This window comes from Scyliorhinus torazame, chromosome 7 (assembly GCF_047496885.1).
Source record: "Scyliorhinus torazame isolate Kashiwa2021f chromosome 7, sScyTor2.1, whole genome shotgun sequence".
NCBI classification, from domain to species: domain Eukaryota; kingdom Metazoa; phylum Chordata; class Chondrichthyes; order Carcharhiniformes; family Scyliorhinidae; genus Scyliorhinus; species Scyliorhinus torazame.
This window is the reverse complement of record NC_092713.1, coordinates 219,048,210-219,071,245: the sequence shown is the minus strand read 5'-3', so window position 1 is coordinate 219,071,245 and position 23,036 is coordinate 219,048,210. Positions and strand designations below refer to the sequence as shown.

At 47.4% G+C, this 23,036-nt stretch overlaps 1 long non-coding RNA gene across 2 annotated transcripts in view; it reads right to left on the bottom strand.

Annotated features, from left to right (window-relative positions):
* LOC140426841 (uncharacterized) overlaps positions 1-23,036 on the bottom strand; it is a 50,214-nt gene that overhangs the window by 4,207 nt on the left and 22,971 nt on the right. Inside the window, exons 3-4 of one of the 2 annotated variants that reach the window (XR_011948308.1) lie at positions 8,020-8,464; positions 3,226-4,612 (exon numbers count right to left, since the gene is read on the bottom strand). This is a non-coding gene — a long non-coding RNA (uncharacterized lncRNA). Of the gene's footprint in view, positions 1-3,225; positions 4,613-8,019; positions 8,465-23,036 lie in introns of those variants that run through there. The other variant, XR_011948309.1, reaches the window with a different exon arrangement.

The window sequence follows — 23,036 nt, the reverse complement described above, 5'->3', positions numbered from 1 at the left end:
CATTCTTGGGGTACAAATTGAGTATGGGGAAGAACGAGGTTTTTCCGATCCAAGCAAGGGCAGGAGAAGAGGCCGGGGGAGTTGCCATTTAGAGTAGTGTGGGCGAGCGTGAGGTATTTGGCCATTCAGGTGGCGCGGGGCTGGGAGCAGCTGCACAAGCTGAATCTGGCTCGGTTGGTGGAACAGATGAAGGGGGATTTTAGGAGGTGGGATGTGCTCCTGCTGTCACTGGCAGGATGGGTGCAATGGGTGAAGAGAACGGTTCTCCCGAGGTTCTTGTTTGTGTTCCAGAATCTCCCGATCTTCATTCCAAAGGAGGGTGAATGCACTGATTTTGGGGTCTGTTTGGGTGGGTAAAGCCCTGCAGGTGAAGAAGGTGCTGCTGGAGCGGGGTCGAGGGGGTGGGGGCACGGGTTAGCTCTTCCAAATTTGATGGATTATTATTGGGCGGCGAATATAGCCATAGTTATGAAGTGGGTAGTGGGGGAGGGGTCGGTGTGGGAGCGGGTGGAGGCAGCCTCTTGTAAAGACTCGAGTTTGGGGGCATTGTTGACGGCGCCTTTACCATTCACGCCGGCCAGGTACTCCACAAGCCCGATAATGGTGGTGGCCTTGAAGGTGTGGGGACAGTGGCGGCAGCACCTGAGGCTGGAGGGGGCCTTGGTTTGGGCACCGATCTGCAGGAATTATAGGTTTGCTCCGGGGGTCTAGATGGGGGGTTTCGGAGATGGCAAACGGCTGGGATTGAGCGGTTTGGGGCAGCTTCTCGAGCTTGGAGGGGCTGGTGGAGGAATTTGAGTTGTCCACCGGGAATGGGCTCTGGTATTTACAGGTGAGGTATTTTGTCAGGAAGCACATACCGTCCTTTCCCCACCTGCTTCCCCAGGGGCTACAGGACAAGGTGGTGTCAAAAATCAGCGGTAGGTGAGGGCAAAGTGTCGTAACTTTATAAGGAGTTGATGGATTGGGAGGGAGCCCCGATTAGGGTAGTGAAGGGTAAGTGGGAGGAAGAGCTGGGGAGGGAGGTGGAGGCTGGGGTGTGGGAGGAGGCCCTGAGGAGGGTGAACGCATCGTCTTTGTGTGCTAGTCTTAGCCTTATTCAGTTCAAGGTGGTTCACAGGGCACAAATGACTGTGGCCAGGGTGAGCAGGATTTTTGAAGGGGTGGAGGACAGATGTGGGCAGAGCACGGGTAAGCCCGCGAATCATGTCCACATGTTTTGGACTGTCCGAAACTTGGGGGAGTCTTACAAGGGTTCGCCGACGTTATGTCGGAGGTCTTGAAGGTGAGTCCAGAGGTGGCGATTTTTGGAGAGTCAGAAGACCTGGCAGTCCAGGGGGCGAGAGAGGCTGATGTCTTGACCTTTGCCTCCCTGGTAGCCTGGAGACGGACCTTATTGGAATGGCAGGACTCCGGGCCGCCGAAACTAGGGGTTTGGATGAGTGACATTGCAGATTTCCTCAGGCTGGAGAAGACAAAGTTCAGGGTCTGTGTTGGGGCTTGCCCGGAGGTGGCAGCTGTTCATCGACTTCTTCTAAAATAGTTAAGATGTCAGCAGTGGGGCAGCACGGTGGTATAGTGATTAGCACTGCTGCCTCACGTGCCGAGGTCTCAGGTTCCATCCCGGCCCCGGGTCACATTCTGTGTGGAGTTTGCACATTCTCCCTGTGTTTGCGTGGGTTTCGCCCCCACAACCCAAAGATGTGCAGGGTAGGTGGATTGGTCACACTAAATTGCCCCTTAATTGGAAAAAAAATGAAGTGGGTACTCTAAATTTATTTTAAAAAAGGAAAAAAAAAGATGTCAGCAGTTGGGGGGGGGGGTTAAAAAAGATGGTAGGGGAGTTGGGGAGTTGGAGGCGCGATGATGGGGTGTTAGGTATTTAGGTGTTTTGATTATTTGCAGCCCTGCTTGGTTGTTTTGTTTTATGGTTGTGTTTGACGTGTATATATATATAAAAATGCCTCAATAAAATATTTTTTTTTTAAAAAGAAAGATGAGGTGCTGTTCCTCAACAATATTGGTGATTGTGATGACATTAATTAGTATGAAGTGTTCCCTGGCTGTATACTAGCCAAGATTTGTCCTTTAACTAGAACTGCCAAATTGCCTTTCTAATGATTGTGGACTCTTGCTATGCACAAAATGGTTACCATACTGCACTTTAAATGTAACATATTTTATGTGAAGTGTTTGGAAGGTGATATTGAGCTTTATGGATGCAAGCCTTTCTATTACCATGAGGGGAACGCCCCTATAAAGACTGATATTATTGTATTTTTACTATTTAGAATCAATTCCAGGTCAATTCAATGATAGGGAAGATAAAACAATTAGTCGTATATTGATATGGTAAGAACAATAATTGGGTCCAGCAGTTCAAGGGCTGGTATTGTACAAACAAATCTGATCAAGGTCAGGACTGCAATTCTTGAGCTGAGTAAATACAGGGTAATGCATAATGAACCTATTGTGTTTTCTAATCTTGCAATGCTGAACATTTGAGGCGATCCAAGTGTTTGTTTCCTGTTTCATACTGTGAGCCAGACAGAAGTAGGGAATTTCAACTACCCTAAACTCACATGAATGCAGAATGAAAGGTTTAGACAGCACAATTCTTAAAATGCATTCAGGAGAACTTTTTTTAGCCAGTATCAAACAAGTCCAACAAGGGAAGGGACTGTTTTGGATTAAGTTTTAGCGATCGAGTCAGGGCAGGTGGAAAGGGTACCTGTGGGAGATCACTTTAGTGGTAGTGATTATAATTCAATTAGGGTTAGAGTAGTTACGGAAAAAGATTATCATAGATCGTGAGTAAAAGTTTTATAGCAGGGCAAGATCAATCTTTACTAATTTGCGATGAGATTTGGCAAAACTGGACTGGAAATCAGCTACTTCTCGTGCCAGAGCGGTGGGAGGGATTCTAGGACGAGATAGTGAGAGTTCAGAACAAAGCTGTCCCCACAAAGAAATAAGGAGGGAGAGGCTCACAGATCTAGACACCTCCTAGATGTCAAAGAGTATACAGAGTACAATAAGGCAAAAATAAAGCTTATGTCAGATTGTGAGGGTTCAAAACTGCAGAAAACCTAAAAGAATATGTTTTGTTTGCGGTAGGGGTTTAGATGGGGTTTGGGGATTGACTGATCTCCCAAAAGTATGCTGCATGGGCCAATAGGATTTTTAACCAGATCTATTTATTTATAGCAAGTATTTACACATTTGGATCTCCACATGAGGTAAGAGCTCCTGCTCTCTTCAAGGTCTTCTTTGTCATGTGAACTGACATCATTATTACATTAGCATCAAGTATGTTTCAGATGTTAACTCTTTATATCATCCCCCAGGTCCTTATCCCCATCAGATTTACATCCAACTACATCTCCCTGTAAATTCTTAGACTTCACACATGTTTAGTCTCTGAGGTGCCTGGACCAATCTCCTTGATTTTGTTCAGATCCCCTTTTGGGTTCAAGGATATTCTGTAGACTCCCTTCTGTCGGTGTGAGTGCTCTTCTCCTGGTTGACTGCAGAGTTTGTAGTAGATCCATCTCCCCATTTCTTCAGGATATGAGCAGTAAGCCTATCTTCCTAATGGCTTTATTTCCAAGGGTATTAAGGCACTGCAGTTTCTCCTTATGCTTCTCCAACCTGTCTCAACCCGGTACAGTCTTGTTGGTGGAGTTTTTTCAATGATTAAACCACCCCTCTGATAGTCTTGGACCCATACTCTCACCCTGGGCCTCAGCACTGGTAACTCATGTGCTCTATGCCTGTGATTAAAGTTCCTAGATTCACTATTACTCTATCTTCCTCACGCTGTTTTATCCACTCATAGTCGTTTGTGGTGATGTTGGGTTTGAATTTTTGTGTCAAAGGTGGAAGCAACATTCTCAATCTCTTACCCATTAATAACCTTGATGATGAAAAACCATAAAAGTAATGATCTATAACTCAGAAGAGCTAGATTAAGTTCTTCATTTTTCTTTAGTAACTCCTTAATAATTCGTATCCCTCTCTCTTTGCTTGAGGGTAGCAAGGTGGACTGGTTACATGGACAAAGCCATATTCATTTGCGGAAATTTTGAATTGCTCATTTTCGAGTAACGTCTCAATGTCAGAAACTACAATGTCTGAAATGCCACGATGGATTCAATGACTGCTTCGGTCGTGATACGCTGCAATCAATTTGCTGCAATCCATCATGAATAATAATCAGTCATGATAAGAAAGGTTTTTCCCTTAAATTCAAATACGTCCATTCTCATGGCCTTGATGGAAGAGAAGAATGTAATTGTGGTTGTTTTCTATTTACGGCGCTAGTACTAGAGTTCAAAATAATTTCTTCTATAGCGTGAGTAATACCTGGGCTCCAGAGTGATTTTAGTACTCTCGCACAATATTTTGTTATTCCTAAATGTGAAGTCTTTGAAGAATATCAGGCTACTGGACGCCCAAGTCCTCGGTGACAGTGAGTTACTTGCAGTTGCTCAAAATACTGGTGGAGTATTGGATTACTGGGGATATAGTTTGGCTATCTTTCCAGACAATATTTTCAGATTCAGACATTCTTCATCGCGTTTCTGCGCTTGCTTCATGCCCTGAAACTTTCCTGCAATAGAGTGTAAGTGCTGAGTGATTAAGGATGTTTCTGCTTCAATCTTCTCAATGAAGTCTAAATCCTCATGTTCATTTTCTTCTGTGCTCACTGTTGTTTGACATTTTCCTTGAACATACTCTATCATGGAGTCATTTGTCATCAGTCTTAACCTGAACTATTGGATTCTAGGTGGCATCTTTTTAAAAATAAATTTAGAGTGCCCAATTCATTTTTTACAATTAAGGGGCAATTTAGCGTGGCCAATCCACCTGCCCTGTACATCTTTGGGTTGTGGGGGCAAAACTCACGCAAACACAGGGAGAATGTACAAACTCCACATGGAGAGTGACCCAGAGCTGGGATCAAATCTGGGACCTCGGCGCTGTGAGGCAGCAGTGCTAACCACTGCACCGCTGTGCTGCCCTACTAGGTGGCATCTTTGTAGCTTCTTTCAAGTTCGAAGGGTCACTAGTAGTTTATGGTCTGTTTCAATTTTGAAATGTCTAGATCACTGACAGAAATGGAACAATAATGTGTTATGTTGGAAAAGTAAGCTTTGGCACCAATATGAGTGTGTGAAGAAATATTTCAAACCATGTTATGGTTTTCAAATGGACATTTTGGTTCATATAGAATCATAGAATCATAGAATCCCAGAATCTCAGGGCGGCACGGTGGTGCAGTGGTTAGCACTGCTGCCTACGGCGCTGAGGACCCGAGTTTGATCCCGGTCCCAGGTCACTAACTGTGTGGCATTTGCACATTCTCCCCGTGTCTGCGTGAGTTTCAGCCCCACAATCCAAAGATGTGCAGGTTAGTTGGATTGGCCACACTAAATTGCCCCTTCATTGGAAACAAAAAAATAATTGGGGTCTCTAAATTTATTTTTAAAAAATCATAGACTCCCTACAATGCAAAATGAGGCCATTCAGCCCTAGAGGGTCAGTGCAGACTTGATGGGCCGAATGGCCTCATTATGCACAGTAGGGATTCTATGATTCCATATGAACCAAAATGTCCATTTGAAAACCACAACATGCTTTGAAATATTGTTTCACACACTCATATTGCTGCCAAAGCTTATTTTTCCAACATGGCACATTATTGTTCCATTTCTGTCAGTGATCTAGAGGCATAGTAGACCGGTCTAGACTTGCGGTCTTTTTGCAGTTGAAATAGTACAGCCCCAGACCTGCAGATAACACATCTGCTGCTACTATGGTTGGTAAATCTGGGTTGTATAGTGCCAAGATTTCCAAAGAGATTAAAAGTAGTTTAATCCTTTTGAAAGCATATTGTTGGCCTATGTTCCAGCACCACCGGTGACCCTGTCTCAAAAGCTATTTCAAAGGCACGTTGACTTTTGCTAAATTTGATAGGAACTTGCCTAATTGGTTCGTGTTCCCGAGGAATCTTTGATGGTCAGTATTCCAGGGCCGAGGGTGTTCTCTTATAAAACCTTTTTTTGCAGATCAACTATGCTTCCAGTGGCTTGTACTAGGTTACCTAAAAACTTAATAATGGGTTTGTAAGTTCATATTTTTCATCCAGCTATAGGTCTACATCCTGTAAGGCTCTCAGGTTGTTCTGACCCTGCGATCATGCTTCTCTCTTGTGGATCCCTGTGCGAGTATATCATATTATTTCTTCCAGGCCTTCTAAAGTGTTAGACTTCGTTCTCTGGAAAGTTTTTGGAGCGACCGCGTTTCCAAAGGGCAACCTATTGATACAATAATGACCAAAGGGAGTCGTAAATGCGAGCAGCAATCTGGATTCCTTCTCCAGAAGCAATTGCCAAAATCAATCTGTTCACATCCAGTTTAGTAAATGATATGCTCTTAGATCATTTTTCTAGCTCTCATCTACTGAGGCTATCGGATGGCTCTTACATTTTACTGCTTTGTTTAACTCAGTTAAATCCATGTTGACTCTTTGCAAGCTGTTTGGATTTTGGACTGTAACCCTACCTGAAAATCTTTTTGTTGGCATGGTAACTGGTGAGGTAACCCCTTGCTGCTGCATCTTTTCATTTTCAACCTTGACTGTGTCCAAAAATGGGTGGGTCTTTTCCTTGGGATAAAGCGACAGTTTTGTTTAGCATTAGCTTTGTAGGCTGTCATGACACTCAGTCTTTAGTTTGCCCAGTCCTGTTCACAATTTTGGGAATTTGCTTTGGAATGTGGCGCTTTCTGCTTAGTAGAGAACACTATTGACTTTGACCGACATTGAGAGTTTCGAAGATTTCTCTATCTTAATATTTCAACCTTGCTATGAGCTGGCCATTCTCGTTTATTGTCGTTCCCCTTGGACCTTGTAATTTAATAGATGAGGGTTGCAATCTGTTTGAGCCATGTTTCTTCATAGGATAAAATAGAAACACCTGCTCCTGTGCCTAATTTAAACACTGTGAGGTGTCCATCCTCTTTGTGTTTAACATTCCAATACTTACTTTCAATGTCACTATAAAAGCTCAGATGGCCGAGAAGGTAAGTTAAACAGTACTTAATAAACAAATACAAAGTAAAGGCTGTAACATGGCTTATAGTTCAAATGTCCCAACTGGGACTACCGATCACACCAGTCTCAGTCCGGGCCAGCTTTTATTAGGCGGGTTTACGAACTCCAGCTGGGTGGGCCTCTGCCCACTAGCGAGAGAGCTTGTATTTCACGAGTCCCACGAGTTAATTGAGGTGTCCGTGTGGGTTTAGTGAGGGTTATTGCAGTCACTTATCTCCTCCAGGAAGGTTAATTCTGTTCTTGTGGCTCTTACATTTCTTTTAAATGGCCCTGCTTTAACATGCTTTAACATTTTCTCTCCCTTTTTACAGGTTGTCAGTGTTTTCAAGTGACAAACAGTTTTAAAGATACCTTCTGGCAATCTACACCCTACCCCGCTGGGCATTAGTTTCATTCCCGCCACACCAGAGACATTTGAAAATGGTGGTTGGCATGCTTTTCCCAGTTTTGGTGGACTTAGACCTGAGTATGTTTTCCATTTTACAACCAACAAATGGAGTAGTCTCACTCAATCTTCTGCACAGGACCTCTACTTCACCGTAAGCGAAAACTCAATTCTGTTTCCAAAGTTCTGTTTGCCTTGTGATCTGCATTGCTTTCACCAGTATTAAATCCTCCCTTATATGTAAAAGACCTGATCAAGCTATGTCTAACACCCTGACAATGATCCTGTCGCAAATCAGTTCATCTTTTAAAATTCCATAAGCCAGCCTATAGAGATCGTCGATAAATTAATCCATACTTTCGCTTGGCCTTTGTTTTCGTCTGTTAAATTTAGCCAACTCCATTATTAAGTTCTGATGGATTCTGAAATAAGAGCCAAAGGTTTGCATGATTTTTTTCATAAGAAATTGTAGTCTCAACATGTTATCATGTTGTCGGTATTAAAGTAGGGTACTAACCTGGTATTTTTTATGTAATCCTGCAGCAGTTCAGCACATTGTGAATCTTCTTCTTCAGTTGTCCAATTTTAGATCTGCTACGGGCCTTCCATACGCTAAAACGGTTCTGTTTTTTTTTTTAGTGGATTGCATGCTTCTGCTGAGCCGCCGAATTATTCCTGCACTTAATCCTGCTTTTCTGCTGCTGCCTGCTATTTCAGGCCTGTGCTCACTGCTGTATGGTTTCTGTGTCTGTGTCACAGTTTACCTCTTCTCCCATGACATTGAGTCTTGGAATTTCTTTTTGCCCTTCCTTCAATGTTTTCTTCTCTTGCCAGCCCTTAAGCTCCTTTCCGCTTTGCTGGGTCTTTCATTCGCTGCCACCGTGTTTTGCTGTGTGCTCGGGGTTCAGACAAGGTTTGAGGATTGTCTAGTCTCCCAAAAGTATGTTGCTTGAGTCCGCAGTCTTTTTAAAAAATATATTTTTATTAGGGTATTTGCAATTTTTATAATAATAACAATAACAGCGACATAGACATGGTACAATAAACATTTCCACCCCCATCACAATCTTCGCACACCCCAACCATAAAACAACAGACTGGCCCTCCCCCCACCTCCCCTTTGCCGTTCTGCTGACATTTTAATTCACAGTCTTTTTAACCAACGCTGTTTATTTATAGCAAGTATTTGCACATTTGGACCTCCACACAAGGTAAGAGCTTCTGCTCTCTTCAAGATTTCTTACTCCTGTCATGCGATCTGATGTCAATATTGCATAAGCATGATGTATTCTTCTGATGTTAACCCTTTACTCTATAGAGTGTAGAAAGTGTAGGGGTAACAGGCGCCAGAATGTGGTGATTAGGGGCTTTTCACAGTAACTTCATAGCAGCGTTAATGTAAGCCTACTTGTGGCAAAGAAGATTTTTTTTAAAATTAAAAATTAAGTTAGGACGTGTCTGCATGGATTTCGTCCCCACAAACCAAAAGGTGTGCAGGGTAGGTGGATTGGCCACACTAAATTTCCCCTTAATTGGAAAAAATGAATTGGGTACTCTAAATTTATTTTTTTTTAAATTAAATTTGGAAAGCAAAGGCGGGGCATGAAAAATATTTGCAATTATAATCAAGTTGTGTATTAAATATCTAAAGAGCAAGAGGATACCTAAGGAAACAGTAGGGCCAATCATAAGGGCTTTGTTCTTAATGAATACCGTGTACATGTTTTCACAAAAGAGAGAGATGAAGCAGGCATTGTAGCTAAAGAGGATTGTAAAATGTTGGATGGTATAAACATAAGCATAAATTTTCTGGTCCCGCTCACTGCGAGAACCATCATGGGTGGAACGGACAATTTGACATACCATTTAAAGGCCCATTGACCTCTGCGGGAGTTTCCATTTGGGACAGGTGCAACCGGAAAATCCTGTCCATAGTAACATCGAAAATAGTAAGGTGTTCAGCACCCTTGAAAGTGGGTAAATTACCAGACACAGATAAAATGTACCCTATGCTGCTGAGAGAAGCATAGGAAGAAATTACAAAGCTCTGACGATACTTTTCCAATCGCCTCTGGCTACAGGCATGGTGCCAGAGTACAGGATGACTGCTAGTGTCGCTATTGTTTAAAACAGGGAGGGGGGATAGCCCCGATAAGTACTGGTCAGTCATCCCAACCTTGGCAGTGGGAATTTTATTGAAAACAATTCTGAGAGCTCGCATTAATTTAGAAAGGCACAGATTAATCAAAGACAGCCAGCATCGATTTGCTAAGGAAAGTGTGTGGCTGAACAACTTGATTGAATTTTCTGAGGAAGCAACAAGGAGAGTCAATGGAGGGCAGCCTACATATATTTTAGCAAGGCTTTAGACCAGGTCCCACATGGAAAAATAGTCAGAAAATTAAAAGCTCATGAGATCCAAGGGAAAGTGGTAAGGCTGATCCTAAATTGCCTCAGTGGCAGAAAGAAAAGAGAACGGTTGATAGATGATTTTTTGACTGGAAAGCTGTTTCCAGTGGATTCTACACAGCTCAGTACTGGGTCCCCTGCTATTTGTGGTATATATAAATGATTTAGATGTGTAAATGTATGGGGCATGATTAAGATGTTTGCAGATAATACAGAAATTGGCATGTGGTTGAAATCGAGATAGAAAACTGTAGACGTAGGAAGATATAATTGGACTGGCTAGGTGGGCAGAAAAATGTCAAATGGAAGTGTAATAAATAATAATAACTATCTTTTATTGTCACAAGTATGAAGTTACCCTGAAAAGCCCCTAGTCGCCACATTCCGGTGCCTGTTCGGGTAGGCTGGTACAGGAATTGAACCGGCGCTGCTGGCCTTGTTCTGCATCACAATCCAGCTGTCTAGCCCACTGAGCTAAACCAGCTCCTAGTTAATGCTTTTGTGGAGGATTCTATGAAGTGTAGTAAAACAATGGGACCTAGGAGTACATGTTCCTAGATGCCTGAAGGAAAGAAGAAAGGTTAACATGTGGTCTGATTTACTTTGCTGAGAGCTAGATTATAAAATAGAGAGGTTCTGCTAGATACATATTAAATGCTAGCTGGGCTGCATCCAGGGCATGATATGCAGTTCTGGGGCGAAATTCTCCGGTATCGGCGCGATGTCCGCCGACTGGCGCCCAAAACGGTGCAAATCAGTCGGGCATCGCGCCGCCCCAAAGGTGCGGAATGCTCCGCATCTTTGGGGGCCGAGCCTCAACCTTAAGGGGCTAGGCCCGCGCCGGACGAATTTCCGCCCCGCCAGCTGGCGGAAAAGGCCTTTGGTGCCCCGCCAGCTGGCACGGAAATGACATCTCCGGGCGGCGCATGCGTGGGAGCATCAGCGGCCGCTGACGGCATTCCCGCGCATGCGCAGTGGAGGGAGTCTCTTCCGCCTCCGCCATGGTGGAGACCATGGCGTAGGCGGAAGGGAAAGAGTGCCCCCACGGCACAGGCCCGCCCGCGGATTGGTGGGTCCCGATAGCGGGTCAGGCCACCGTGGGGGCACCCCCCGGGGCCAGATCGCCCCGCACCCCCCCCAGGACCCCGGAGACCGCCCGTGCCGCCTTGTCCCGCCGGTAAGGTAGGTGGTTTAATCTACGCCGACGGGACAGGCATTTTAGCGACGGGACTTCGGCCCATCCGGGCCGGAGAATCGCGGGGGGGGGGGCCGCCAACCGGCGTGGCGCGATTCCCGCCACCGCCGAATATCAGGTGCCGGAGAATTCAGCAACCGGCGGGGGCGGGATTCATGCCAGCCCCCGGCGATTCTCCGACCCGGCGGGGGGTCGGAGAATCTCGCCCCTGATCATCACATTTCAAGAATTATGTGATTGCACTAGAGAGGATATAGACAAGATTTACAAGGATGCTGCATGGACTGGAGAATTTTAAATATGAGGAAAGATTGGATAGGGAGTTGAAATTGTTCACCCAAAGGTTGGTGGGGGTCTAGAACTCACTGCCTGAAAGGATGGTAAAGGCAGGAATCCTCATCACATTTGGATCTGCATTTGAGGTCCGTAACCTACAGGGCGACAAACCAAGAGCTGGATGGTGGGATTAGGCTGGTTAACTTGTTTTCAGCTGGAACAGATACAATGGCCTCCTTCTGTACTGTAAATTTCTATGTTTATAAGTACAGTTGTCATATCTTGCCAAGGCAAAAGCTAGACAGAGGCACAATGGGCATGTTGTGGAAGGGATCATAGTTTGCATTCTGATGATCAGAATTCAGAGAAAACGAAGAGGGTGAAATTGGCCAAATGGGCTCACACTGAATTGGCAGCCTTTTCCCAACAAGCCCAGTTTTGTTTTCATTAAAGTCAATCTTTTACTTAACTCCTTTTGCAACTCCAGGACATCCCAAAGTGCTTTTAACCAATGAAGTCCTTTTGAAATGCAGACACTGTTGTAGGAATGACACTAGCCAATTTGCATACCACAAGGCTCCACAAATTGGAATTAGATAAATGACCAGATCAACTATTGGTCACGGAATAAAACTGGTGAGGACGCAGGGGAGAACTCACTTGGTCTTCTTAAAGTAAACCATGGGGTCTTTTATGTGCAGCTGAGATTGCAGACTAACCTTAGTTTAATGTTTCAAATGAAGGATCGCCTCATGCAACGCAGTGATCTGAGAACAACCCTGGAAGGTCAACCTAGATTACATGCTCAAATCTTTGAAGTGGCACTGAAATCATATCCTTCCGATTCAGAGACCAGAAATGTTACTGGATAAACCAAAGCTGCCGTTGGTAATCCTCAACCTGGCGAGTTGCATCGGGGCACGCGATTGGCACCCCACAGTCCCACCCAGCTTCAAATTAATGGGGTACGGCTCAAGTTTATTGTCATTTCATCACTTGAAGTGTGGGCTAGCATCCGGTTGGTTGTCTAAAACTTAAATTTGACATCAATTACACCAATCCCCTTGCTGGTCACCCTTTACCCTCCGTAGTGCTTCTGCCAATTCCTTTCATACTATCCATATACAAAGTTCCACTTATCAACTTCCCTATTCTTACTGACCAACATTAGCTCCCACAAATATATTATTCTGTTTGCGTTGAAGTCTTTCCATGGCCTCACCGCTTCCCTTCTGAACTCCTCCAGCCCTAACCCTGAGGTTGTAGCTACAACCTTTACAATAGTAGGATATAGAATCAGAAGGATATGCCGTCAGTGTTGGACTTTCTAGATTTCACATCCTAAACCCCGCCCTGGGCCTCTCCATCTTCTTTAATTCTTTGATCAAAAGTTTTAGTATTTGGAGCTATTCTTTCCTGCTTTTCCTGAAACCCCCAATGATCAGTAACTGATGCTTCCCTCAATTAAAGGTGATAAATAATTGCAAATTGACATATTACTGATGAGTGCTAACATCGGGGTAAATGCAGCCGATTGCATTACGAACCAATCTTTGTCTTTTAAAAAAATCATTTCCAAGGTGAGACTCTAGCTGACCTGTGAACTGGTTTGATCAGTTTTCAAGAGGAATTTCTAATTACTCAATGCTTCACAGGGCCCGTCTCATCCAGAGGCACTACTCCAAAGTAGAGCTCAATACTGAAAATGTAGGTGTTGCACTGCCATTATTTTATAATAGGATCTACTCTGTCGCTCCCTACAATTCTTGCTCCAGAGGTTCTTAAATTAGGTGCAGTACAGATAAAAAGTAAACCAAGTAATTGGTTTAGATTTGAAAGTAAAAGCAGTAAATGCTGGGAGTACACAATGTAGAATCTGTGTTCCTTGACAGCTAAACCAACCTCTTGAGAATTTCCAACATTTCCACTTTTTTATTATTGCAATTTGAGGGTGATATGCTAATCTCTATAAGTTAACATTACTCACTAATTAATTCAATATAAGAGTGGCATTTATCAGAAACATGTTTGCAGCCTGAACACTGAACCACAGTGTAGCTTCGAGTGTTGCGTAAATTTAAACATAGGCAAAGCAATCTGGTTAAAAACATGCAAACCTGTGGCAATTGTGCTGCAACAAAACTGGACAAACAAGTAACAATACATTTCATTTCAAAATATTGAAAAAAAGCTCTGACAATTCCAACTCCCTTTGGACTTAAAGCAGCAAATTTGACGGTTTGCACATCAGAATTGGCCAGAATTTTATATTGCTCGGGCTGGCACGCGCTTGACTTGGAAGCACGCGGAATCGCAGGAGAATACGTCAGGCGCACGTCCCGACATCATCGCGCGATACTTCAATCGGCAGGCAATTGAACCCATTAAGGGACCAATTTAATGCAATTTTACGTGGCCCATCTGTTTTTATGCTTAGTGGGCGGGACGATTGGCCAGACAGCCTTTATATTTTAGCTGAAATCTCGATCCTGGGCGAGATGAAGGACGCGATCTACTGGCTGTATACGCTGGCAGGATATTCCGATCCCATGCTGGCGCACAGGTTTCCCTGCGACGAGGTGTGCAGTGACTGGGAAATCCTGTTGTCAACGCCGGGGTCGGTAAATCCCGTGGGCGGGCCACCTCTGCTGCCGAGGAAAATATGCGCCATGTTGGTCGGTAAATCCCGCCCACTATGTCAGGGCTGAAGTAAAATTTAAAAAGGTGTGTGGGTGATATGCCATCAATGAACACACGACGAGTGGTGAACGTAACTGAGGCTTTAATAAATTAAACGGAAAGCCTCCTGGCCTCGGATCTCGAGCTGAGGCAGCAGCGGAGACTAGCCACCTTTACACGAGCCCAAGGGGAGGCGGAGCCAGAAGGCAGTGGTTTACCACATTACATATAATACAGTGGCAGTTTACCACAATACACAATATATACTACAGTGGTTCGGAGCCAGCAGGGACAAGCCCAGACATGTAACAGTACAACAGTACAATACAATACAGTGGTTTACCTCATTCACCCCCTGTTAAAAAAAAAAGAGTCCAGCGGGGGTGGTGGACTTAAAGGTCATATTTGTCGGGGTCCTTGACCTTCCGCCGTGATCGCCTCAGACCCGGCTGTGGTGTGGGCACCAGTGCACTCCGCGCAGACCTGGCAGTCCCTGGTCACGGTCCTGACCTCCTCGATGGAGTAAGGCAGGTTGCGAGCCTTGATAAAGTGAAAAAAACGGGTGACCCCCGGGTGACAAGAGGTCATTGTGGAGGGCCCGGAGTCGGTCTACTTGTGCGCTGGCACATATACCGCGGGATAAGGCATCTGGGGGCTCATTGAGCTTCCCAGGGCGATACAAGATATCGTAGTTGTAGGTGGAGAGCTCCATCCTCCACTTCAGAATCTTGTCGTTCTTGATCTTGCCCCGCTGTGTATTGTTAAACATGAAGTCAACCGACCATTGGTCAGTGAGGAGAGTGAATCGCCTGCCGGCCAGGTAATGCCTCCAATGTCTCACAGCTTCTACGATGGCTTGGGTTTCCTTTTCGACGGAGGAGTGTCGAATTTCGGAGGTATGGAGGGTACGGGAGAAGAAAGCCACGGGCCTGCCCGCCTGGTTGAGGGTAGCGGCCAGAGCAAAGTCCGATGCATCGCTCTCCACTTGGAATGGGATGGACTCATCCACAGCGTGCATCGCGGCCTTGGCAGTATCTGCCTTGATGCGGTTGAAGGCCAGGCGGGCCTCAGCCGTCAGGGGAAAAATGGTGGATTTAATAAGTGGACGGGCCTTGTCTGCCTAATTGGGGACCAACTGGGCATAGTAAGAGAAGAACCCCAGGCATCTCTTCAGGACCTTGGGGCAGTGGGGGAGGGGGAGTTCCAGGAAGGGGCGCATGCGGTCGGGGTCGGGCCCTAGGTTTTCCACAACGTAGCCAAGGATGGCTAGGCGGGTTGTGCGGAAATCTTTTCCTTATTAGAGGTGAGATTCAGGAGTTTAGCGGTGTGGAAGAAGTGCCGGAGGTTTTTGTCATGTCCTGCTGGTCATGGCCGCATTGGTGACATTGTCTAAGTACGGGAACGTGGCCCGCAGCCCGTACTGGTCAACCATTCGGTCCATTTCTCGTTGGAAGACTGAGACCCCATTGGTGACGCTGAAGGGAACCCTGAGGAAGTGGTGGGGGGGGGCCATCTGCCTCGAAGGCAGTGTATTGGCAGTCCTCCGAGCGGATAGGGAGCTGGTGGTACGCGGACTTCAAGTCAACTGTGGAGAAGACTCGATACTGCGCAATCTAATTGACCATGTCAGATATGTGGGGGAGGGGGTACGCATCGAGCTGCGTGTACCGGTTGATGGTCTGGCTGTAGTCGATGACCATCCGGTGCTTCTCCCCAGTCTTGACGACTACCACTTGGGCTCTCCAGGGGCTGTTACTAGCCTCAATGATCCCCTCTCGTAGGAGTCGCTGGACCTCCGACCTGATAAAGGCCCTGTCCGGACACTGTATCGTCTGCTACTAGTAGCAACGGGCTTACAGTCCAGGGTGAGGTTTGCAGAAGAGCGAGGATGGGGCGACCTTAAGGGTCGCGAGGCTACAGATGGTGAAGGGGGGGGGGCAAGGGTTCACCAAACTTTAAAGTAAGGCTTTGGAGGTGGCACTGGAAGTCGAGCCCCAGTAAAACGGTAGCGCAGAGATGGGGAAGGACGTAGAGTTTAAAGTTAGTGTACTCTACGCATTGTACAGTAAGGGTCGCGACACAGTACCCCCAGATTGCTGTTGAATGTGATCCGGAAGCCAGGGAGATTTTCTGGGTCGCGGGTAAGATTGTGAGGGAGCAGCGCCTTACCATATCTGGGTGTATGAAGCGGTCTGTGTTCCCGGAGTCAAAAAGGCAGGCCGTCTCGTGCCCGTTGATCCGGACGGTCATCGTAGATTTTGTGAGGTGATGAGGCCGGGACTGGTCGAGCATGATGGAGGCGAGTTTCGGAAGGTGATGGGTAGTCCGGTCGGAGGTAGTGGCGGCCAGCGTACGACTGGGTGAGCAGGGCTCCCGGGAGGCTGCGGAACGGTTCCAAGATGGCGGCCCCCGTGGGTCGCACGTGGTGGGTGGCATTCGGGATGGCGTCAAAGATGGCGGACCCCATGAGTCGTGTGTGGCGGGTAGAGTACAAGATGGTGTTAAAGATGGCGGCCCCCATGGGTCGCACGTGGCGGCCGAAATCGAAGATGGCAGCGAAGATGGTGGCACCCACGGGTCGCACATGGCGGGTGGCGCGGCAGCTGGGGGCGGCCCCGACAGGCAGCAGGCAGCGCTGCTGGGCCTAAAAGCTATAGGGAGAGATCGGGCCTGGCAGGCTTTCGCAAAATGGCCCTTCCTCCCACACCCATTGCAAGTCGCGTTCCGTGCAGGGCAGCGTTGTCTGGGATGATTACCCTGGCCGCAAAAGTTGCACTTCAGGCTTCCGACTTTGGCGGGCTGCTGCACGGCACAGGCTACCACACCCGGGTCGGATGATGGCGGCGCCCACGAGGTCCACGAGGGTGCCGTGCAGTCGGAAGTGTAGGCCTCCATGTTCTGGAAGGCCACCTCCAGCGAGTTTGAGAGCTGCACTGTCTCTGGGAGGCAGAGTGTACCCCCTTCTAGCAATCGCTGGCGGATGTAGTTTGATTTCATGCCTGCGACATAAGCGTCCCTGACCAACAGCTCCACGTGTTGTGTAGCCGATACCGCCTGGCAGTCACAGTTCCGGCAGAGTACCCGCAAGGCACGCAGGAATTCTGCTAGTGATTCCCCAGGGCGTTGTTGTCTCGTTGCAAGAACGTGCCTAGCGTACACCTCGTTTACAGACTTTACATAGTGTCCCTTCAGCAGCATTATCGCCTCCGTATACGAGGGGGCGTCCCTGATGAGAAGAAAAACTTGCGGGCTCACCCGTGCGTGGAGGATCTGCTTCTTTTGGAGGTCGGTGAAGTCTTCGGTGAAGGATCCGAGGTACGCTTCGAAGCAGCTTAGCCAGTGCTCGAATGTTGCAGTGGTGTCGGCTGCCTGTGGGTCCAGCTCCAGGCGATCAGGCTTGAGTGATGAATTCATCTTAGATGTTTAGTTTATTAAATTGATATGCCATCAATGAACACTTGACGAGTGGTGAACATAACTGAGGCTTTAATAAACTAAACGGAAAGCCTCCTGGCCTCGGATCCTGAACTGAGGCTGCGGTGGAGCCTGGCCACCTTTATACCGAGCCCGAGGGGAGGGGGAGCCAGCAGGCAGTGGTTTACCACATTACATATAATACAGTGGCAGTTTACCAAATACACATGATATATGCTACAGTGGTTCGGAGCCAGCAGGGACAAGCCCAGGCATGTAACAGTACAACAGTACAATACAATACAGTGGTTTACCACAGTGGGGGCTGAGGTTCATGTTTGAACGTGCTGCCTAGAAAGTTCCTGCAGTGTCTTTTCTTTGCAATTTTTTTTTTTAAACAAGTCTGCAGCTCCCTGAGACAGCTCCTCGGTGGCTGACCGTCCCTGGCAGTCACTGACCTTTTCTCAGCACGTGTTTCATGTTGGCTGCCCATTAATTGGTCGGCGAATCTGAAATTGTGCGATCTGGAGCCGATCGTAGTTTCCGGGGCCCACGTGCACCCAATGGGCAAAACAATTCGGGCCTTTGTCTTTATGTTGGAGCTGTTCATGCGAATTTTGCCTATTTTAATTCTCAAAGTGACCTTATGTAAACAAAGGAAAATATCAACTTCAGAAATATACTTTGTGGAGCAGCAGTAATATGTACAAGTGTTGCGGCTATTTATATCATAGACTCACTCAGGCTTAGTTGAAACACTCAGACGGTTGGATATACAGGGCCCAAAAATTGTTTGCTCAGCGGCAACAAATGACCAGCAGCGGTGAATCTATGGGCGCGATTTAACAAAATGGGAACAAAGTCCCATAGCGAGCGCATTTAGCCACATGTTTCCCGGTGCTCGCAGCGCCGATAAACACAAGGGTGTAAAACACAACTCACATTTAATACGGGGCCTCAACGGGGATCGCACGACAGAGGCCACACATAGCCCCATTTTGTACACTGAGGAGATCCGCTCACCGGAACTCCTCAGCGTAACGAGAGATCGGGATGCCAATTTTAAATGGCGTCCCGATCTCCGAGGCCCCTAAAGCGTCCCCCAATTCCCCAAGCCCCAACACTCTATGGGAGGGTCCCCATTCACCCCTGAATCCCCCGCCCAACACCCACACAGGGCACCTGTCCCGATCGTACCCATGCAGAAAATGCCAGCTTGGCACCTTGGCAGTGTCAACCGAGCAGTTCTACCTGGGCAGTGCCAGTCTGGCACCAGGTGGCACTGCCAGGGTGAGAAGATGGCACCAGCCTTTGCCAGGGTGCCACCCTGCCCAAAGGGCATGCACCTGGGTTCATCTGATCCCCTGGGAGAACCCCACGAGTGCTGTTCCGTCTGACCCCCGTTTTTGGAGATCAGAACTGAACGGCGCTCGCCCCATGCCACGGGCAACTCTGGAATCTGCACAGTAAAGTGAGACTAGCTATCTCGCTTTAATATGCAGATTTGCCAAGACGTGATCCCACCCACAATGGGCGGGATTCATATCGCAATATCGCGCGAGATTGCGTTACGTCTCATGAGGCATTGTGATCTGGGTAGTTCCTGGGAGCTGTGTATCCCGGCTTTTATCAGCTATGTTGCGCCATGGCGAGCTGCTTTGTGGGCGCAGCATAGCCACTAAATCAAGCCCTATAAATTATCACTCATTAGGACAGCAATTGCTGATTTTGATTTCAAAATGTGTGTGTGTGTGATCTGCTTTAAATTATTTTAAAATAAACACAGCTCCATGTCCCAATAGATTTGCTATTAGTTTGATTTGCTGCTCACAAGTTTTATTACACGTTTGTTTGTTTTCTCCCCTTCCTTCTTGAGAGGATTGATTCTTTCCTGAGGTGGGTGGTTCCATGGGCATTCAACTCTCACCTATTCAAGTGGCCATTAATTATATGTAAGCACCGAAAAACAAATGAGAGATTGTTAGACTTTTCAGCTATAGCGGCCACTTTTTTGCAAAGTTTGAAAATGGGGGTCTTCTGAAGTGACTGGAACAGTGTTTAGTGTCACTGAGATCACTGTCTACTGCCACCCTAATGGAAATCAAATAACGACACCAACCAGGGATAGAGCCTGTGACCTCAGATGAATTCACTCCAAAAGAGCCTTTGTTGCTCTATAATAATGTTGATGAACCACAAGCCTTCCCTTATATCGATCAAATGACCACACAACCAGTTAGTTAGTTCAAAAGATGGTTTATTTACATACACAAGAGTTATCTCAACATGCAAACACAATATTTACTACGAGTTAAACTACACCTATCAGCTACAATAACCTATACTTAACTTCAGGGCGACCGGCACTGTGCAAATGGATAAGGCCTTTATCTGGATTTCACTTGGCTGGTTCGAAGAAAGTGGCCCTGTCTCTGCTGGGCTCATCCGTCAGGTAGCGATCGTTGGTCTTGAACTTGGCTGGCTGTTCCTGCTACGATTGGGTTGACACAGGCCGGATCCAAAAGAGACAGAACACATGGCTGTGTCCTCTTTTATCCCTCTGGGATTTCGCGCTCTTTGGGGCAGTCCTTAACCTTGGACCCAATAGTTCGACAGTGCTCTGATCACTGTCTTTGATTTCGGCCAATAAAAGGGCAGGTGCCTTGGTAGCTGGGCGGGTCCTTACCGGTCATTAACCTTGGCAGTTGGGCTTTCTGAGTAAGGGGAGTGGCGCCGATCAGGCTGTGGCTGTACCGGTTGCTTGATTGGTGTTCTATTGTCCTTGAAAAATGGGCCATTACGAGCGGGGGTTTCGATCAGGTCTGGTTACTTGTGTTTCAGATACACATAGGCTCTGTATCTGCCTGAGTCCTGGGTTAGCCATAATTCCCATGGTCCTTTGCAGGTGGCCATCTTAGATGGCTACACCATTTAGACAAAACATTTTTATTGGGAACTGTTGTCTGGGTGGCTAATTTTCCACTATTCATATTAAACATAATATTGGGCAAGGTTTTAACTGACTAACACATCCAATTACACAGCATTACAATTGGGCCCAATAAATTAATGCAAATATATTGCATTGCCTAATTTTCAGGCCTATTAAATAGAGTTGTAAGTTGGTATACATTGGCAAATTCAGAAATTTTGGTGGAGATGCAGTACAGGTTGGAGATCTGGCTCTAACATGACAGGAACCATTTTCCAATGCTTTCTCTTTGAATGCATGAGTGATGAATTTACCTTTCAGTTACGTACTGTTGTGTAATGGGTTAATAGAATAGACATGCTACTGACTAAACGTAGACGATAATGTACCTGTGATATCAGCAGTCATGTGCTAAAGATTCTTGTGCCTCCTCAATGAAGTACTATAAGGAGTTAACAGATGGGTTATGCTAATTGTGATGAACGGTTACTGCCTTATCATCATGTAAGGTGATGTCCCCTTTAAGACCGGGCTTGAAACCCTGGGGACTCCGCCTCTGGCTCCGCCCATCTGTCGAAAAGGAGGCACAAGCCATTGTGGAGGCTGTGCGGTGCTGGAGACACTACCTCGCCGGTAGGAGGTTTACCCTCGTTACCGACCAACGGTCGGTCGCCTATATGTTTGATAACACGCAACGGGGCAAAATAAAAAACGATAAAATTTTGAGGTGGAGGATCGAACTCTCCACCTACTCGTACGATATCAAGTATCGTCCAGGGGAGCTCAACGAGCCCCCAGATGCCCTGTCCCGCGGCACATGCGCCAACGCGCAGGAGGACCGCCTGCAAGCCATCCACAATGACCTCTGCCACCCGGGGGTTACCCGGCTCGTCCATTTCATCAAGTCCCGCAACCTACCTTACTCAACCAAGGAGGTCAAGGCCATGGTCAGGACCTGCCAAGTCTGTGCGGAGTGCAAACCGTACTTCTATATGCCAGACAAGGTTTGGCTCGTGAAGGCCTCGGGCCCCTTTGAGCGACTGAGCGTGGACTTCAAGGGGCCCTCCCATCCACCAACCATTATGCCTATTTCCTCACCGTGATCGATGAGTTCTCCCGCTCCCATTCGCCATTCCCTGCACCGACATGACCTCAGCCACGGTGATTAAGGCACTGCACAGCATCTTCACCCTGTTCGGTTTCCCTGCTTATATCCACAGCGACCGGGGTAGATAGTTCATGAGCGATGAACTGCGTCAGTATCTGCTCAGCAAAGGCATCGCCTCGAGCAGAACGACCAGTTATAACCCATGGGGAAACGAGCAGGTGGAGAGGGAGAACGCGACCGTGTGGAAGGCTGTCCTTCTGGCCCTGCGGTCGAGAAATCTCCCAACCACCCGCTGACAGGAGGTCCTACCCAATGCCCTACACTCCATTAGGTCACTCCTCTGCACGGCCACGAATGAGACCCCTCACGACCGATTGTTTCTCTTCCCCAGGAAGTCTACCTCCGGGGTCTCGCTTCCACCTTGGCTGATGGCTCCGGGACCTGTTCTTCTCCGGAGGCACGCGAGGAGCCATAAAACGGACCCCCTAGTTGAAAAGGTCCAACTGCTCCACGCCAACCCCAGTTACGCCTACGTGGAGTACTCCGACGGCAGGCAAGATACGGTTTCCCTCTGGGATCTGGCACCCGCTGGATCCTCCACCACAGACGCCCCTTCCTGCGCCGCACCCCTGCAGGACCCGTCGCCCCCTACAACACACCCCCTTCCGGCCCTACCACCCATTGGTGAGCTCCTACCGTGCACCCCCCCTTTACACACCCCGCCGGCGCCGGCTCCGCTACCCCCGGCCCTGCCTAGTTCCTCTGCCCCGACCCGGACCGAAGCTCCGACCGCTGTGCTCCCGGATGTGCCCTCAACCGGGACGTCCGTGCCCGCCGCACCACCACCCGAATTGAGGAGGTCGAGGAGGACGATCCGGCCACCGAGACGGATGGACCTATGATGGCACTTCACCCCCACCGGACTCCTTTTTAAACAGGGGCTGAATGTGATGAACGGTTACTGCCTTATCATCATGTAAGGTGATGTCCCCTTTAAGACCGGGCTTGAAACCCTGGGGACTCCGCCTCTGGCTCCGCCCATCTGGGAGCCATACATAAAGGCCTGCCTCATGGTCTGTGTAACAGTCAGCTCTCATCTCTAGCTGTAGTATAGTTATTAGTCTAATAAAGCCTTCTTTACAGTTTAATCTCTAAGCGTCATTATTGAGGGTACCTCACTAATGTATGACACAGATGATGATATGTCAATGACATCAGCAAGTTGTGAGTCAAAGAGAGAGAGAGAGGAGTCAGAGAGAGAGAGAGTGAGAGAGAAAGGTTGGTGTTATGCCTAGGTGCAACATGCCTACTCTGTAGCCTGTTTAGATGTGGTCCTAATAAACACGTGTAAAGCGGATACTAGAGTCTGTCTACAGTCTAAGAATCAAGTCCCACACCTAGCATTCAAGTAGTGGGGCCTATCTCAGAACATGGTGGCAGCCATGGAGACATCAGTGTAAAAAAACACACACTGGTGTTATCGAAAGGATCCACAGTGTGAAGAAACTTTTGAAAACAGCT